The sequence below is a fragment of the Chamaea fasciata genome, unplaced genomic scaffold (assembly GCF_029207755.1).
Source record: "Chamaea fasciata isolate MVZ Bird 193981 ecotype frontalis unplaced genomic scaffold, bChaFas1.0.hap1 SCAF_2, whole genome shotgun sequence".
In the NCBI taxonomy this organism is placed as follows: Eukaryota; Metazoa; Chordata; class Aves; order Passeriformes; family Sylviidae; genus Chamaea; species Chamaea fasciata.
In genome coordinates, this window is record NW_027094087.1 from 63,046,703 (window position 1) to 63,066,059 (window position 19,357).

Consider the following 19,357-nt stretch of genomic DNA (forward strand, 5'->3'; position numbering starts at 1 on the left):
GTAGGCAGGTGGGGATTGGCCTCTTCTGCCAGGTCATAAGTGACCAGATGAGAGGAAATGGCTGCAAGTTGCAGCAGGGAAGGTTTGAAATGAAATATTATGAAACATTTTTTCACTGAGAGGGTCACTAGGCATTGGAAGAGAATCCCCAGATATTTACATATGGCGCTTAAGAAAGTGGTTTAGTGGTGGACTTCACACAGTTAGGTTTTACAGTTGGGCTTGATGATCTTAGAAGTCTTTTCCAACCCTAAAGATTGATTAATATTTGACAAGCTTCACTCAAGTAGGTGGGACAGAGTTTTCTTAGGGCTAAAGAATACATGAAGTCAGTCTACTAGTTAATTTTTAATACAAATGTCTCTGATGGTATAAGAATCAGAGGTATTTAAATGAAGACCATTAAGGGTAACAAAATGAAAATCAAACTTCTAAGAAATAAAAATACACCTATATTAACCTTTATAAAGGGACCACATTTTGAGAACTTTCCTTTATGAACTAACCCCATTCACTTTCCATAGATAATAATTTACTCTTTTGTTCCCTTTCTATTAAGTGAGTCCTGATACCTCTTTCCAAAGCATTGTTGAAAAAAGTTTTTCCCCTAGGTTATTTTCCTATAAGCAAACAACAGCACAATGAACACTCATTCTTTCTAAAGTATGCTGATTTATTTTACTCTTTAACATTACACTGATTGTCACATATAAATATTTCCTATTAAAAGAAACATGGGTGTGTGACACTTATGCTACATCCACCCCTTATAAAAATTAAAATACTTGACAGCAATTTTTGATGGACTCAAAATTTCCATCGAAGAAATATATCATCAGCTTTCTTTTTTGGATCATGATATTCATGTAGCCTAAGAAAGGCATACTGTGGGTTTGATTGAACAGCATTTAAGAGTAATTCTAAGGGATCACCAACTGTGTCTTCACAACTCTAATTCTAGGTGGGAACATCATGTAGGAGTATAGATTTCTCCTTTAAAGGTGCCTAAGTTGCTTCACTAAATAAAGAGCCCAGATCTCTAGCTCTGAATATTCACAAGAAACTGATACACTTGCAGTGTTACATCACTCCTTTTATCCCAACATGGACTAGCAAAAGGATATTCAGATTATTTAATTCAGAAACTCTTTGAAATATTGAGATAGGAATCAGTGCTGGGTTTGTTAGGTCCCATTTCTGTCCTTTCAGTATCTGAAGGCCACTTTTTATGCACTTTTGCTCTCCTAGAGTTTAACTCTTATATCATTTTTCAACAATTTGTTTGAAGGGAAATTAAGTTAATGTACTTCTAGACAGATGAACATTGCTTTAAGATGGTTGTATAAACATTCCCAAGAAGAGAGGTAAAAGGACCATTTATATCAACTGAATGTAGATATATAAGCAGATGACTAGTTTTATTTCTGCATCCCTGGAGCACAATCCTGACCTCAAGTTATACACTTAATTCTGTTTCAGTGAACAGCTTCTGTATACTTCAAATTAAATACTTCAACTTCCTGACCTCCCACATTACTTTCTCATGCTCTTTTAGATCTTTTCTAAGCCACAGTTCTATCTTAGATTTTTGTCAAGAAAAATTGGGAGGAAGGAGCAGAAAACATTTTCTTAATTGTTTCTGTCTTGGTGTTTTTGTTTTGGTTTTTTGTGATTTTGTTTGTTTGTTTTTATGGTTTGGTTTGTTTTCTTTAATTTTTATGATTATTAAAGCAAGCTGTCAGCTTCTCCTTCTTTTGTTAATCAGAGATTCACCGGTATTTCAGGCTGAACTGAATTTTTCCTTCTCTTTCCTACCAAAACCTGCAGTAGAAGATTCTGCATTCTGCTTGAGGTAGGCTTCTCTTCCTATGCCATCTACCCACGCTGAGAAGGCAGAAATCCACCTGACTACATTATATTTTGGAGACAGACTATGGAAGGGACATTTTTGTCCCACTAATAATAGACCAGGAGTTGATAAGGCTCCAGTGACTCTCAGTTGCTCTTCCACAATATGATATGAAAGACCTTCCTTGAACAGGTCTGAGTCATTTTAGACTAAAGTACAGGAAGATATGTTCAGTTACTATTTCTACATTTTGTCTGAAATAGATGAAAATGTATGTATTTCTATACAATATGAACACACTAAGCCTATCTGCAACGCTGGGGAATGATAATTCCATGTAAAGGCACTCCTCCTGGAAGTAGGAATCTTCATCTTCCCATCTTGAACCCAAAAGCAGATGCAGCCTTGATCTAGGTAAGGGCTTGTGCAGCAACAGGAATGGCAACTTCATCTCATGATGCATCACCTCTGTGTCTGTAATTTGGTAGGGATGGTAATAATGAGACATATGAACTTGGGTTATGTCTCTTCCTTTAAATTCTCAGATGCAAAGTACTCCTTTTCATAGAGGACAACTGTTGTTTTCTCGTAAATAATCTGCTACCTACTGGAAAAGTTTACAGACTGCTCAGCTCCATCTCTATACTGTAAGGATAGCTTTGCTGGTTGACTCCTGCTGCTGTTTCTTAATTAAGGTTACAGTGTATCAGAACTTTTTTTGTTGGAGACTAAGAAGCTATAATGGACAATTGTCTACCTATCTCCAAGATCCCTGCTGTTGTCCTTGAAGAGAAAGTTTGGCTTCAAAAATAAATTCCTAGTACACTCAAAATAATTTTCCATTTCGGAAGAGATGTTGGTTGCATTACTGGGACACATGTAGCTAGTTGTTTACTCTTGACATTGTAGTTTTATGTACTATTAATGGTAGAAAGCTGTGTATTGTAGGTCAAGTAATTTCTTCACCTGCTTACTTTGTTTTCTTTCCCATCCATTATCTTTGTTTCTCCTCTTGTCACCCTTGGAAAGTTGATGTCCACGAAGAGAGAAGCCCATACAGCTCATTATTTCATGTTTTCCTCCTCACAGATGGTAACATCACCTGCAGATCTGCCCTTTTTATGCCGTTACTAACTTCATGCTCTGTTTAAACTCTGTTATGTTTGCAACCAGGTCACCTGCTGAGGGAATGGCTACTTCTGACAAGACCCAATCTCCTGCTGAGCAAATGAGCTACAGAAACAGAGGCCCAATTATTATTAAGTGTTAGCATAATTGTAATTATAAGTAGAGTGTTTCATTATAATACAGCTGTTGAGGCTTTAATGCATCCCTGTAATGTGCTTTATTAATAAGCTGTATAGAACTGCTGACTTTACAGTTTTCTGGATCACATTTATGATAACTAAAGAGGATATGAAAATGAATTCACTACAGGAAACCTACTGTGTTAGTTACTATGTTTCACAAGTTTATTGTGGTAATAAAGCAACATGAGACAATAACGTTTGGAACTGAAATACACTAATGATGCTTCATATTGTTCCAAAAACATTATGCAAAAGTGGTAAAAGCTTTATGACTTGTAGATAGTCAAATGCAGCAGATGTCACACTGCTGAATAAAAGTGAGAAATGTTAGCTCCTGAAACATTTGTTGCTTCTTTCCAAGTCTTCCTAAGTTAAGAGGATGTTTAAGTTAATTGACTGAATGATTGGCTGTTTGGCAGAAAAAGGGGATATTTATTAGCTTATACCAATTTCAAAATCAATATTTGAGTGAAAGACTATGTGATATTGTCTTCAGTAGAGGTTTTTGTATTGCATATGGTAATTTTAGTGCTATAGACTTGTATACAGTATGCAGAGGAGTATTAGTAAATAACTCTTGCAGCAAAGCTGTGCTGTGACTTGTAAAATATGCCATATTAGTGAAGGTGGAGAGAACAATATGCAATAGGTGTGCTGAAGCATAATAAGCATGATGAGAATCATGGAAAAAAATCATAATTTAAAGTAGGATTAAAAAAATGTAAAAAGACACTATCTTAGAACACAAGAACACTAAGGATATATAATAATAGAAAAGGTGCCTTATGCAAAAATTATAAAAAAATACTTTATCATAAACTGTACTGAACATATTGTTGTACTAAATTTGCAAACTCAAGTAAAGAAAAGAAATTTAAATGGAATATTTACCTGCAAATAGTGGTAGACAGAATATGGTGTCCCTATATGTCAGTTAACAAATGGGGAGAAACATAGTTCAAGTATCTTGGGGAGCTGCTAAAAACAATAAGTTCTTTCATTCATTGGACATCTACTCGAGTACCTAGTTTTCATTATTCTGAAAATGTCTTATGTACTTAAATTTTGTTTGCCAACACATTTGAGATTTTTTGGGGGTTTTTTTTGAGGGGGTTTGGTCGGGGTTTTTTTCTTTTTTTTTTTTTCTTTTTTTTTTTTTTGTTTGTTTGTTTGTTTTGGGTTTTTTGTTTGTTTAGTTGTTGGTTGTTGTTGGGTTTTTTGGGGTTTTTTTTTGTTTGTTTGTTTTTTTGAGGGTTTTTTTTTGTTTTCTGAGATGGGAATTTTTTCTCTAACTGTAAAATCTAGTATCGAACTACAGTTAGCTGGCTCTCAAAAAAGAAAAGGGGTTCTGCAAGCAAATTTGGAACTATCAGTCCTGAATAATTAGGACTCATCTGTGTGTACTGTTAATCAGGCTCTCTCCTCTAGTTGGTCTTGTGGTGTATACACACTGAACTTAACAGTGGCCTGATGTTAACTAGAAAGTAGAACAAAACTCCATGCAATTGTGGTCACAACCCACTTTTGACTTTATGGAAATCACTAGTCACAAGAACCTCATTGAATGAATGCATAATTAGGCCAAAGAAGTGCTTTTCTCCACTCTTGTATTGAAAAGGATTATATGGATGGAGTTCCAAGAAGCTTGAGATGGAAATTTCTGGTAATTTTCCTGTAGTACAAATAGCTAGATAGTTGATCTAACTAAGTTTCTTCTCGAAAAAAAAAATCATTTGAAGATTTCATACACATTGTAATGGTTTAACCTCAGTTGGCAGCTCAGCCACACTCAGAGACACACTCACTTACTAGCAAGATTGGGGAGAGAATCAGAAGACTAAAAGTGAGAAAAATCTTTGGGTTCAGGGAAAGGCAGCTTAATAGGTAAAATACAAGCCTTATGCTCAAGCAAAGCAAAACAAGAAATTAGTTCACTGCTTCCCAAGGCCAGGCAGGTGTTCAGCCAACTCCAGGAAACAAGTGCCCTGAACATTCTTCTCTTTTTTCTTCTTTCCCCATCTTTATCTGCTGAGCATGATGCCACATGGTCTGGAATATCCCTTTGGTCTGTTGAGGTGTGCGTCTTCTCCACACTTCATGCATACCTACAGCCTCTTCACTAGTGGGGTGGTACAAGAAGCAGAAAAGGCCTTGGTTCTGTGCAAGCCCTGCTCATCAACAATGAAAAGGTCTGTTATTAACAGTTTTCAGCACAAATCCAAAACACAGCCCCATAACAACTACTCTGGAGAAAATTAACTACTCTTCCCCAGCCAAAATCAGCACATTTATTAAATGAAAAAAGGTAACCGCCTCATCTGGATGGACTGTATGGCTGTCTACTTGTCTTCAAAGGAGTTCCTCCTTTGACTCAACAAAGAACTTTATGTTAGATAAGCTGAATTACCTGCATAGGGCCAATTAGCTAAAATCTTGATGAGGTAGTTGTCTAACAACATGCCTGAACCAGGATGCAGAGAAGAATATTTAGTCTTATAGTAGCTGGGTTGGAAGGAACCTTTAAAAGATTCCTGCAATAAACAGGGACATATTCAACTAGAACATGATTTTCAAAGCCCCATCCAAACTGACTTTAAATATTACTGACCTTAAATATTTCCAGGAATGGGACAACTCTAATGTCTATGGATAACCTGTTCTGGTATTTGACAACTGTACTTGTAAAAAAATAATATCTTCCTTATATCTTGTCTAAATTTGCCCTCTTTTAGTTTAAAACCATTACCCCTTATTCTAGTGTGACAGGATATGCCAAAACATTTGTCCCCATCTTCCTTATCAGCCGCCTTTGTTCACTGAAAACCTGCATAGGTCCCTCCAAAGCCTTGTCCACTGATGTGGTCACTCCATCATAAAAGGTCACTGGGTTCATCAGGCAGGACTTGTCCTTGGCTGTCTCAAATCACAATCTTGTGCCTTGGCATAGACTCTAGGAGGTTCTGTTCCCAGAACAGAATGCTATTTCCCAAGCTCCTCTTTGGGAGGAGATGCTATTTCCCAAGCTCCTCCTTTCCACTTTTATTAAAAATGCATGCAATCTTGAATTAATTGTCGAATGTTATAAGATGCAATGGCCCATCCTTCAAAGTGCTGATCAGTTTGAAATCTGGTGAGTCTCAAAGTACCCTACCATTCTTAGACACTTCTTTCTTCATTTACTATAAAGAAATTTACAGCATCCAAACAAAGATGAAATAAGAACTGGAAAAGAAGACTAGAGTCTTGAAAAATTTCATTAGACTCAAAAGTATTTGGAAATGTGGAAGATTTAAAGTTCACTTGTAATATGTAATAAATGGGTGGCAGCAGAAAAGAAGACATTTAGAGGCAGTCATATTTCTAAAGCAGCTATTTCTGAAGTATTACCTGATTTTAATACTGCTCAGTTAATTCAAGCAGAGGAGGCTAACTCTATAACTATTGAAGATATAAGAGGTACTTAGCTTCATGTAAAATAGATGAAAAGGTGCTTTTAATAGAGTTTATTAAAAGAAAAGCAGAGATAAATTTTAATGCATGTATGAATGAGATCTCTTCTTGCAATTTGGGGGGTAATTGGAATCCCCTATTATAAAATAGAAATAGAAGGAAAAATTAAAAGTGAAACAAACACTAAAAGAACTTGACTGAAAACAAATTTGAGATAAAAAATAAGAAGAATTTGCTAAGCAAAGGAAATTACCCCAAAAAAGCTGATTATGATGGAAAACAGATAGGATTTTTTAACTGTTAGAGAATGTATTATGAAGAATGATATTAAAATAGAAAGATATGGGAAATTAAAAACTGGAGTCCATTTAGAACTATGCACAGCAGAGGACAAAGCCAACCCATAACATTTTGGAAAAAAACCAAGACATTATTATGACCATAAGAGATTGCCAGTATCAAAACAGAATGTACCTTATTTACAAAAAGGATAAACTACCATTGATTTAGAAGAATCATTCCGACATTATTATAGCAATGAAAGAATGGATAACAGCCATATAGAAACTGTACTAATTTGAGTGATACAAAAGGCACTGTGGTACCTGAAATAATGAAATTAGTACTGTTAAACAGATCCATAAGTAACAAAAATGAGACAGGACAATTATTTGAGTCTTAATCAGATTATTTTTTCCACAAACCTAATTATATATTTGTATGAACATAGATGCTAGTACACGGGAAAAATTATTCTTTCATTCGTTTTTATAAGGACTATTCCACTAATGTTTAGATTACACCTGGTCACTCATTTGACTTCAGCATAAATGAAAAAATTACCACTGAATATGCAGATAGCACTGAGGAAAATTCTGGAAAAGTTCACCATATTCTAAAGTAGAGTTTAAAGAGGAAATTTTGTTTTCAGCTTGGTATCAGAGATTGAAGAGGAAATTTATAATAACTTGATACTGTTTATTTTTGTTGAACCATAGGAAAAATGCAAAATTACAGAGAAATTATAAGAAAGCCAGGTACTTATGCTTATAGATAGAACCAAGAAACAAAATACCAAGAAATTAACTTTTTAATTTAACTGCAGTGGGAAACAGTTTTTGAGAGTTGGCTGAAGCCAGGTAATTTTTTTACTATCCCAGTCCTGGCATATGACCATATAAAACTAGAGCTCATATTTGTGCACACTGTATGGCTTCTTGGAAAGTGTCATTTCCTCTGACTGCTGTCTGATGTTCAGCTCTTGTTGCATATCACTGGGAAATGCAGGAGATTCATTTTATTGCAAAGATACAGATAATTTTTGCTCAGATGATATTTTGTTCTGAAAACTGTCAGTATAGAAATGTGGCCAGGGACTCCAGCCAGTCTTGGAGAAAACAATATCTTCTGGACTTTATCTAAACAAACAAACAAACAAACAGAAAAAATTTAAAAAACAGGCGTTTGTTATTAAAAATATACCTGGGAAGAAATTAATATGTAAGAGAAGATGACAATTAAAGTGTTTTGATCATCATCATGCCTGCCATAGCAGAGAAGGATAACCCCAAAGTCTTACAGTGCAAATTTGTCCAATAAAAATGAAATACAAATTCTAATAAAGCATGTACAGGAATAAAATAAATTTTAAGAATTTATTCACTTATACTATTTTATTAGCATTACATAATTGTTCAAAAATGAACTTTAGCCATTTAGAACTGTTCTGATAAACAGAAAACTGATAATTTTCTGCTGTATTCTAGTAAATGTATCTTCACAACTTTTCTGGTGGCAGGTTAGTTGCCTGGGAATTTTTTACAATACACCTGAATTTCTGCTTTGACTGCACTGCCATATTCATAGCAATACATGCACGATAAAAAAACTTGTGTTTCATGATGGCTGTTCTAAATGCCATGGATTATTTAAACAACTAAATTCTATTGTGTTCATATAAATAAGATAAATCTATTCTTAATGTTAGGTATGAAAATCTTTAAATCTCGGGGGAAGATGATAGCTCAAATTGACTTTGAGCCAATTACTGGCCCTCTCTGTGAGTCATTCCTGAATTTATAATTATGAACTTATAATTGTTTTGACAAATATCTTCCACTACAGATGTACAAATTGGTACCCTAAATTTATGGATCAGACAGATTCTGTACTTCAGATCCAACTTCTCTATCAGCATTTCACTGTTTTTTTTTTTTTTAAAGCATGACAACCTAACCTTTCTGAAACACCTAGAAATCTCCTTTTACAGTGCTTGTTTTTCTTTCAGGATTTTTGGTCACAGGCACACAAAAATACAGTTAGGTTCCATTTAAAGTATTAATTTGTAATCTTTGTCTTAACTTTTAGGTAAATAGTTGCATATTTTTCAGGGTGTTTTTCAGATCACCTTTATATATCCTATTGCTTTATATCTTGCTATGTATCTTATTACCCTAATTAAAGGGCAGAATTCATTCATTAGGAGAAAGTCGAGATGTTTAGCAGAAATCATCAGCAGGTCATTGACCATTTCCCCTTTGATTGTGGGAGCTTCATTGTCCTCGTGTTCCTGTTTGCGTGCTCAGAAAGTGAAGTAGCTGGAGAACGACTGGTTTTACTATTAAAGACTGAGTCAAAGAAAGCATTTTCCTCATCCCTTATCACTGTCTTTTCCCACACTCCCAATAAGGGATGAAGATTCTGCTTTGCCCTCCTTTTGCTATTAATCTATTTGTAGAAAAATTTTTATAGCCTTTTATAGTAGTTGCCAGATTAATTCTTATTTGAGCATTGGCCCTTTCAATTTTCTCCCTGCATAACCTCATAATATCCTTGTAATCATCCTGAGCTGCCTGCCTCTTCTTCCTAAAGTTATAAATTTTCCTTTTTTTTCCCCTGAATTGCAGCTGAAGATCTCCGTTCCTCCTGGTTTGTCTTCTCCGTTGACTCATCTTTTGGCACAAGGTGACAGCCTACTCCTGTCCTACTTTCTTCTTGAAGAATGTCCAGCCTTCCTGGGCTACTTTGCACTTTAGCATTGCCTCCCAAGGGACTCTCTCAACCAGTCTCCTAAGCAGGCCAAAACCTGCTCACCTGGAAGTCGAAGACAGAGTCCTGTTAGCATCCCTCCTTCCTTCTAGAATAGAAAACTCTCATTTCAGGATTGCTGTGCTCAGAATGGTCGTATCAAACACAAGTCCTTCTCTGTTTGCAAACAGTAGGTCTGGCAGAATGTCCTCCCTGATTGGTCCCCAGCCAGCTGTGTCAGTAAGTTATTTTCCACATACTCCAGACTATTTCCTCTCTGCTCTATTGTATTTCCAGAATACAGCTATTATATCTAAGCCCATCATGAGAAGCAACAGTGAGACTTCTTACAGATGCTTATAGAACATTTTTTCTGCCTCTTCAACCTGGTTGGCTTTATAATAGACTCTAACCACGATATCTGCCTTCTGGGCCTTCCCCAGTTCTCAGGCATAAATACTCAACCCTATTGTCACCATCATTAAGTAAATATTCAATGCCTGACAGAAGTAAAGTCTCGGGAAATAAAAAAGAGCTTTTCAAGACAGATAGTGCTCAGCTGGAGAGAGTCTGGAGGTGAGTGATTTCTACTTTAGAAAAGGAGATCTGGAGATCTTTTAATAATTTGTCCTTTTTGACAATAAAATATCAGTCACATCCATAATAATGGTGGTACTATATAGCAGCATTCAGTATTTTTGAACTGCATGTTTTTTAAAAGAACATATTTTTTAAATTTTAATGTTGTTGGTTACTGTCTAATATTGTATACCTTTAAAGATTGTTGTGAGCAATAATAACTGGTCCAGCATAGCTGGAGGGACTCATGTTGGGTACCAACAGGCAAAGCTCATATACTAAGTTAAGAAGTCTGCTGAGAAACTTAGCTTCTAGTTATTTGTAAACAAAAATTCACCATTTTCAAGGCTAAATAAATGCAACTATGAAGTTTTCAAAGTTTATTTTTAAAGATATTTAGGATTCTGTCTTGAGTTAGAGAACTCATGACTCTAAATAATTTTTCCTGAGGCACCAGGAGACCCATGATGCTTAAGAAAGTTTAGCAAAATCATTTTATGTCAGGGCTTAAACAGCTGCATTGAAGTAAGAAGATAGTTGCATGCAGGCTATGAGTGAAGTGTCTTCTTCTGCCTGAGAATAAAGAAGAAATACTGAGACTTGTCAGAGTTTTTGTTATAACAAAGGGTGCAATAGTAAACTAAAGCTCTATTATCTTGGCAATTCATGAATAACTTTGTTGGAATCAAATTGCCCAGGAAAACAAAACAAATTAAAAAGAAGAATTAAATAAATGAAAAAAACCTCCCACCCTACTATGTCTCCTGTGCTTCTTGAAGAGCAATTGTGATATTTCATTCCTGCTTTACATATCAGATCCCTGACTTGTGAGTCATGCGAGTGTGTCACAATATCTTACCATATGTTGAGCTACGTTGGAACTCTAAGAGTGTGAATGACCAAGCATTCACTTGAGGTGACTATAGAAGACGTGTTATAGTGGCAATACTGTCAACTTGGTTTTCATTCTTGTCTGTAAAATAAATTTAAAAAAAAATTCTTTCACATTTTTAAAGGGAAGATACCAGAGCACTGGTGGGTTTTGAGGGTTTTTTGAAATTTTTTTTCTTGTTTTTAAAAGAAAGTGAAAAATCACTGAAAAGTGAAAGGGAAGAATTCAGGTTTTTGAATTTTTAAATGCCAAGGCATGATTATTCTAGTTGCAGAACTATCTATAAATTTCAAATGACATAAAATATCCTTCTACTTTATACATAAAAAGTAAAAACATTTACTTTTAATACAGATGGGTTTTATATTTAAGAAAAACCAAAATTCCCTTTCTAAGATCTCTCAGCTGGAAATTCTTGTCAGAAAAGCTCTTCAGTGGAAGTATTTAATGGTATTGCCTTCAAAAGAAATAGCCAAATTGAATTCCCAGTTTGTTGATTCAAATGTATAGCTAATATTTCCCTCATTTGAAGAAAATAGAATATATTAGTATATGAAAATACTATATCATAACAGACAATAACAGAATTTAATTAAAAATACTTTTTTGAATTGTTCTTCTATAGTTACTTTTTTTTTTTTTCAAAATAAACGTTTTCATTTTACAAGCACTTTTTCTCTAGTAGGTGGTTTCCCAGGTAGTAAAAACACACGTGTATTTAATTTCTTATCTCCAAAATGAGCAACAGTTATCATATGGAGAACAGCCTCTCTACATTAAACATAATGATTCAGGATGAGAAGTGTCTAACACTCATTTCTGCGCAGGACAAAATTGCACACAGTGACAGTAGCTAAGATGAAATTGCTGCTTAATTATGAACTTTCTTTGTGTGTTATAATTTAAACATGAGAGTTAATAAGGTTGAGTACAGCAGCACTGTGACCAGTATGAGAAAATCCCAAAAACTCCTATTTATTTAAACAAAATACTGAAAGGGACTTGGTAGTGATCCTGAGATTCAGCTAATTTGAAGCATCTCAAAAGCATTGATCTACACAGATTTCTGAGAACCACAATTATTGGTTTTGTTTTGTTACACCGACATTTTTTTGAGCACCAATCAGGTTCCAGAATTACAGTTTTAAACCTTATAGACATGTGATTTTATTCATCATCTCAGCCAGTGGTATTGAAATTTCATACTGAAAAGAGTCAGGTTAATAATTACTGTGTTTCTTTGAGGATGTCTGTTGACTGTCCCAGTCAAAGCCATAAATAGATGGATTAACTGCTTGCCTCGTTGCTCTCATCTATGCAACCATATGGTTTAGAAAGGACAGTGATGTAATACCTGGAATATTTGATCCTCAAAAGACAACCTTTTCAAGACTAGACCCTCAATTATTTATGGTTTAAATACTAAGTATATTCAATTATTTAATTTAAGGTTACTTTTCAGCTGGATGAAGAGGTGTGAAAAGAGAATAAGGAGTTGTCTCTTTTTTTTGCTCTTGTTTTTGTTCACAAGGCTTCTTCCCATAACATATCTATCAGCTATCTGATAGAGTTTGAGGAGAATCAAGAGTTCATTATTACACCTTTACTGCTCAGTTGTAGAGCACTCAGAACTTGTCTGTAAAACACAGGTGTATAAAGAAAATAAGATACATCTTATCACACTCTTTTTGCCTTAATTTCTTCTAAAATAGCCTGATTTAGAAAGTAATAGACCTATCTTTAAAATGTATTTGCATATAAATGGCAATATGGAAATATAAATTTCTTCAAGAATCAAGGAGAATCAGATTCAAATCATTAATCAAAAATAACAATACACATGTAATTTTATTTATTCCATTAAATATTCATTGGATTGAAACAGTTCATTGCTATTACTTAGCCAAATTAGATTCAAATGGATGGCCAAGAGGCCATTGCCTTCAAAACCCATAATAATCCTTTGAGGCATTCATTCTCACAGGAGCACTTAAAACTGAGCTTTAGTTTATTATTGTGATAAGACAATTTAAAGTTTTAGAGAGCTAACACTTGAAAGCGACTGTAATAACCTCCTGGCATATTTAAGGACCATGAGCTAAGAATATTCTACAGCAGAGTACTGAATATTTTTTCTATGATTTAGCATAAAACTGAAAATCTGTTGAATATCTGGTTCTGAGAGAAAACAGTTTCATTTTTGTGCTCTTTATTTTGTTGCTTTTTATTTGTCTAAACCACCACCAGATTTCTTGGGTTTATCCAGATTTAACTTCTATATATTAATTGTAATGTCTTTGTTATTAATAAAAGGGCAAGTATGCTGCAGCTTTCATTTCAGTCAAGGACTCAAACTATGTATAAGAAAGGTTGAAAAAGTGATGTTTTCTGTCTCTACCAATACAATGAATAAACCGTGTCCTCTGAACAACAACTTTTTATCTTTTTTTTTTTTTTTTTTTTTTAATTTTTTTTTTTAATTTTTTTTAATTTTATTTTTCTGTTGTAAGAATGAGCTAAGAAAACAATCCTGTCCTTAATGGGAAGGATATGGAATCAGAGCATTGTGAATTTGTGAGTGACTGCTTTATTGACCCATAGCATATTCACTAACATTAACTAGGCCAAGTGTCATACAAAGTGAAGTATCAAGCTTTCTGGCTTCTACAGTCCTTTTTCACTTGTTAACCACCTCTGAGACTCAGAGCTCCCTTTGGAGGAGAGTGCTTGACTGTTGGAAGTATCCTCCTCATGAATCAGAAGCTATTCAAGACGTGGATGTTTAATATTCTGAGCTCATGTCAAAGTGCCTCAATTGGTCTCAAGGGGGCTGTTACTGTTTAAGATATGTCATAACGCCAAACTTGATCTAGGGAGGCACAGTGAGGTCAGAACACCAGAGCAGTGGCATGAGTCATTACTGAAATGATGCCTACATGGCTGCTATGGTTAAATGTCCCACTTCTTGTGAGTGACAATGACTATCAACAGTGCAAAATCCTACTGACACAGAGGAACATCATTATTTAATAAACAGTGGTGATGTTAGTTTTTATATTAGGGATTTAGGAGTACTAGGTTAGATTAGAAGTTGTTTTCTTTACACCCTTGAGAACCTAATGGAGATAAAACTCTAACGTGGGAAATTAGGTTATGTAGATGTTTTGAGGGTTGGAAATGAGATATGAGATCTTAACTCAGTTTATAGTTTATGCTGTGTAGGTGGTTTTGTCACAGATGTCTTGTGTCTGAACTTTTCAAGTATTATAGAGTTTCTCTTTCATGCTCCAGCAGTAGAAATATTTATGGATACTATGTTATATTATATCTAGAATAGCATTCAAAGTTCTGTATATTTCTGTTAGAGAAAACAAAGATGTTATCTGCATCTTGTCCTTAGAGGAGACATGGGAATTTTTTTCAGTTCCTAGGAGACATGGAGCCTCTGAAGCCATTGAAGCCTTCAGATGGAGCATATGAAGCCATTCAACCTTCAGAAGAGTTAAAAATTTTCTCATAAAGTTCTCGAAGTAACTGAAATTTCTTGAGACCCATCCGATTTCACATTCTAATTTAGTCACTGACTTTACTTATATTGGTATCCTAAACATTGTCCTAAATTCCAAGTTAGCGGAAATGACATGATGACAAAATGTTAAAAAATTAACGTATTCATATGGTCTGTTTTTTTACTGTTTTTTCTCCAGGGCATTGATCCATTGACTGTACAGATTACACTCATGCTGTCTTACTCCTGGGTTTTCTTCGTTCTGAGAGAGCTAGCTGTCTCTGGAGTAAAATTTGAGCATGGTTTAAATGACAGTTTTCAACAGTGACTCATAGACATCATCTGTGTACTTGACAGGTGTTAGATATACTGGGTATGTACCATGTTCTTCTTTTTGGCCCGGGAGACCCTCTACTAGTATTCAAAAATTCTGTCTACACATCCACTAGCTCTTCAATTTACATCGTAACTGGGATGAAAACAAGATTCTTTACCCCAACTTTGTGTTTTCAGATAGAGTAAAAAGAACAAATTGAAATTTAATATTTTTAATTTTATATTGTTGTGCATGAGATGAGATGAGATGAGATGAGATGAGATGAGATGAGATGAGATGAGATGAGATGGATTGTAAAGAATAGTGAAATGTATACCATTGAAACCAGGAAGACAGTGGAAATGTTTTGGCTGTATGAGCAGCCATTTAAATACGGTGTACTCCAGCAAGCACTTTGAATACTGAATTCAAAAACCTTATGGATTTACAGCATTTGAAAGATAAAACGTGATCCATTCAAATAAAGATAAGAATATGTATGAATAGCACTTTGGCCATTCAAGACATTTTTTTAAGAGATGACAAAATTTATCTGGATTTAATAGGGTTTTTCTTTTTTCCTATTTCTGCTACAGGGTTATTTGTAAGAGAAAAGAGCTGAAAAGATAAATTTAATACTGAATTTTTTTCAAGATCATTTATTCTATAATAATATGACCCCATGCTGCTGTCATGGCCAGTGAGACCTATTATCACATGCTGAATATTATTTGTAAAAGTTACAACTACCTGGGGGCAGCATTAATTATAGCAAGCAGTTTAACCTCAGAAAAGATAAAAATCAATTGGTGAAGCCTGAATGGAAGCCACATGCCTGCTCTTTAATTCATATTAGAAAAACAGAACTTGTCTTCATAGAACTGGGTACTAACTGTATGCTTTTAAAAGATAACTGTCTGCTTTCAAAAGCTCTTTCTCTATTTCTGAAATACTAAACAATGGCCAGAATCATTTATGAAGTGTTATGAACAAAAAGAAGCCCTGCCTTTGTAATCCCCACCCTGAGGGACAAGACACAGCCTTTGTAAGATTTCTTACTGCAATTTAGAGCTAACTGTACTGCAACTGTTACTGTAGTTCCACTTCAATAATAAACTAATTGATTCTTTAACTGATTTAGGGAGTTAAGCTGAGGAGTAAAAGATAAAAAATAAATAGTTTTGCATTGGAATATAGTCTGTGTGCACATGTTGAAAGACTACTCACTTGAGATTATGCCGAAACATTTGTTGATAACTACAACAAGGGTGGTTGATGCACTCTCTGAAGGTATGCAGAGTTTTTAGTAGGGGTCTTCAGTTATTTGAGAGCCTAGTCAATCTTGTTGCAATTATATTAAAAAAAAAAAAAAAAAAAAAAAAAAAAAAAAAAAAAAAAAACCAACAACCTGTTTACCTAAGAGCAAGGATAATTTGAAATATGGACCACTGCATCATTTCTCCCAGGTTTTAGAAGCTTCTATGTCTACATTGACCATATAGAGCTGGGAAGAGGTGCAAACTTGCCAACTCTTGTTACTCATTTAGAGCAGTTTTTTTTGAACTAAATGAATATTATTCAAGTGAGGGTTAAAGCATAAGTATAATATAAACATATGCGAAATGAAGTAATTTGTTTATTGTTAGCTTGTGCATTTGCACCTGACCTCTAACATATCTCATATAAGTTGAAATTAATATTTATATAATCTTGCATCATGAAATACTAAATCTGTTTCAAAGGACCAAGCAAGCATATGTTGTCTCCCGGCTGGTTTAGAATCACAGAGCTTAAAAAAAAAATCTATACTATAGCATGACTTAGAATTTAGTAAAAAATGCACAAAAATATCTTAGGGATTTAAGAAAGTAGTAAAGAGGAGTAGAAAAAATCTATGTAAGCTATACTCCTTCTAAATATATTTTAATATTTTGTAAGTTATTGGCCTAATTCTACCTTTACATTGTTTTTAAATTGCTCTAAATGTAATGATCTTGATCAAGTTGTTTTTAATTTACAGAGGTGTAATTGAGATTTGAATAAGACCCAGATGTGCACCCATAATTGCTGCTGTATTTGGCAGTAATTTTTTGTAATTTCTTGGCTAAGTTTAAACAATGAAACCATCTGATTTTGAGGCTGTGAAACATCTTTTGTGTTACTGTTCCTTCCAGCAGCTGTAGCAATACCATATGACCTGCCTTAATTGAGGAGATTAGAATTTTCCTGAAATATTGCACTTTCTATATGTCATAATTGTTAGCTCTGGTAGAAAACCTTTCTTCAGTTCTTGATCTCTGTTACAATCAGGATCAAGGAGCTGACAGCTAGAGTTAAATTATCTTGTTCTCCTTTATATAAAGATTACAAAAATATGAGGAATGGAGACAAGTAATAGAACAGTATTACTTTGTGCTTCTTTGTGTATTTGTTTAGTGCTTTGAACCAGTCATTTCAAGCTGAGATATATTCCTGTGAAAATGCCTTCCTATTAGTTTGGCTAGCATTTCAGAGGTTTTGAAATAAATCTGAAAACAGCATTAAAAAAATCACCCATTCTCTCATCTTGATACCCATAAATACCCTCATCTAACTATGGAGAGTGAAAACACTGGAAGCTATCTGCTTGCAATGAAGAGATACCTAACATAAAATCTGTTTCAGATGGTGATAATAAAGTTTATTCAAACTGCTGGTTGTTTATGGGTTAAAGTCCAATCCATCCATAGGCATTGACACGTCTAAGCAAAGGTTTTAATAAAGGTGGAAAGAGATTTCTTCAATTCCTTCTAAATGGTTTTACTTCTAAGTGTAAAAAGCCTCATATAATTCTGGTTTAGAAATAGCCTAGGATGTTGAATCTACCCTTACTGCAATAAATGGTGAATCAATACTTTCTTCAAAGGTATCATGCTTTCAGATTGTTGATACCCTAATTGATGTTCACTGATCAAAGACACCAGTAGACTCTATGCTCTAGACTTTCATAAAATATTATAATGATGATTCCATATTTATATAATGTTATAAAAAACAATCTGTAGAATTCTTTGCCATTCCCAAGACTAAAATCGTTTGTTTTCAGTGAACTATGACTTTATTTTACTATGTATTCCTGCAGTTGGTACTGAATGACATCACAGTTCTGAAATGTCTTCCATGTGGTTCCTGTTATAATAAGCTTCAGAGAGATAACATATCACGTAGCACAATTAACTGATTATTCATATATATTACCTTCTTTCTCTAGAGGGGTTACTGTAATTATTTCAAGAGTAAGACACACAGCAATTTTTCTTCCTGGTTGAAATGAAACATTACTTCACAGATACCTATTTCCAACAGCAATGAACTTTCCTTCAATTAGTCTAGACTGAATAGTCTCTGATAACCCTACTGTGAAATTACTGAAAGAGCAGACAGATATCCAGCTTGATTTTGAGCCTCATCTCTTCTAGTTGCAGAGAAATCCAAACAGCATGCCATTTATCATATCCAAAAAAAAAACCAGCTGCAGAGATGCTCTATTTTTTCAGTGGACTGTTGTCATTTGCAAGGTTACTCAGAAATCCTTTGGTAAATGAACCACATGTGTATATATTACCACTTTGTTTCCCCACAAAAGCACACATTGTCCAAATTCTACTTCCTAGCTGACCTACCGTTTTTATATTGTATCACAAAATGAAGCACAGGAGACTCCCTCCAATGGCCACAGTTTTAAACTGAGGGTGTGTTCTGAGTGTTGTGTGGTGCCAGTTTGGGCAGTGAGCATCTTTGCACATAATTCACCCTCGTTTTGTAGATTTTTGTTATTAATAATGATGCTGTTACTTTTTGTTTTCTTATGTCACTGCTGTTTGCCATATATTGTTCTTACCTCTGCCTTTTGCTCTCTCTCACCAGAGGGAGTGGGGGGAAGGGAGCAGCTTGTGGCTTTCATTTTAGTGGAAACTGCAACTAGAATGACCTGGAATTATTGTAAAGAAAGACAGAGCTGACAAAAGAGTAATTATGTGAAAAGTGAAGGGACTGGGTCCATAGGATACAGCATGTATTTTCACTGCAGTTTAGAAACAGCTGAAAACTCCTGATTTGCAGTCAGCTGTATTGTAGAAAAGTTTAGCTCTTTATGTCAGTGTAAGGTAGTGTAAATATTTAGTGTGCTAATGAGAAGTATACCAATATATGAAATCCAGATTCCATTAAAGTCATCTAAATCTGTTCTCCTCTGAAGCATGTTTAACTTGAGTAGACTTGAATTTAATGACAGATATTTAATAAGAATGTAGAAAAAAAATTAAATATAACTTTGTTAAGCTTGTCATTGAAGCATTGAAACAATATAAATATCTGGTATTTGAGGAATAGCTTGCAACAGACAAGAGCAAAATCTTTCGTATATGTTAGTGAAGATAATGTAAAA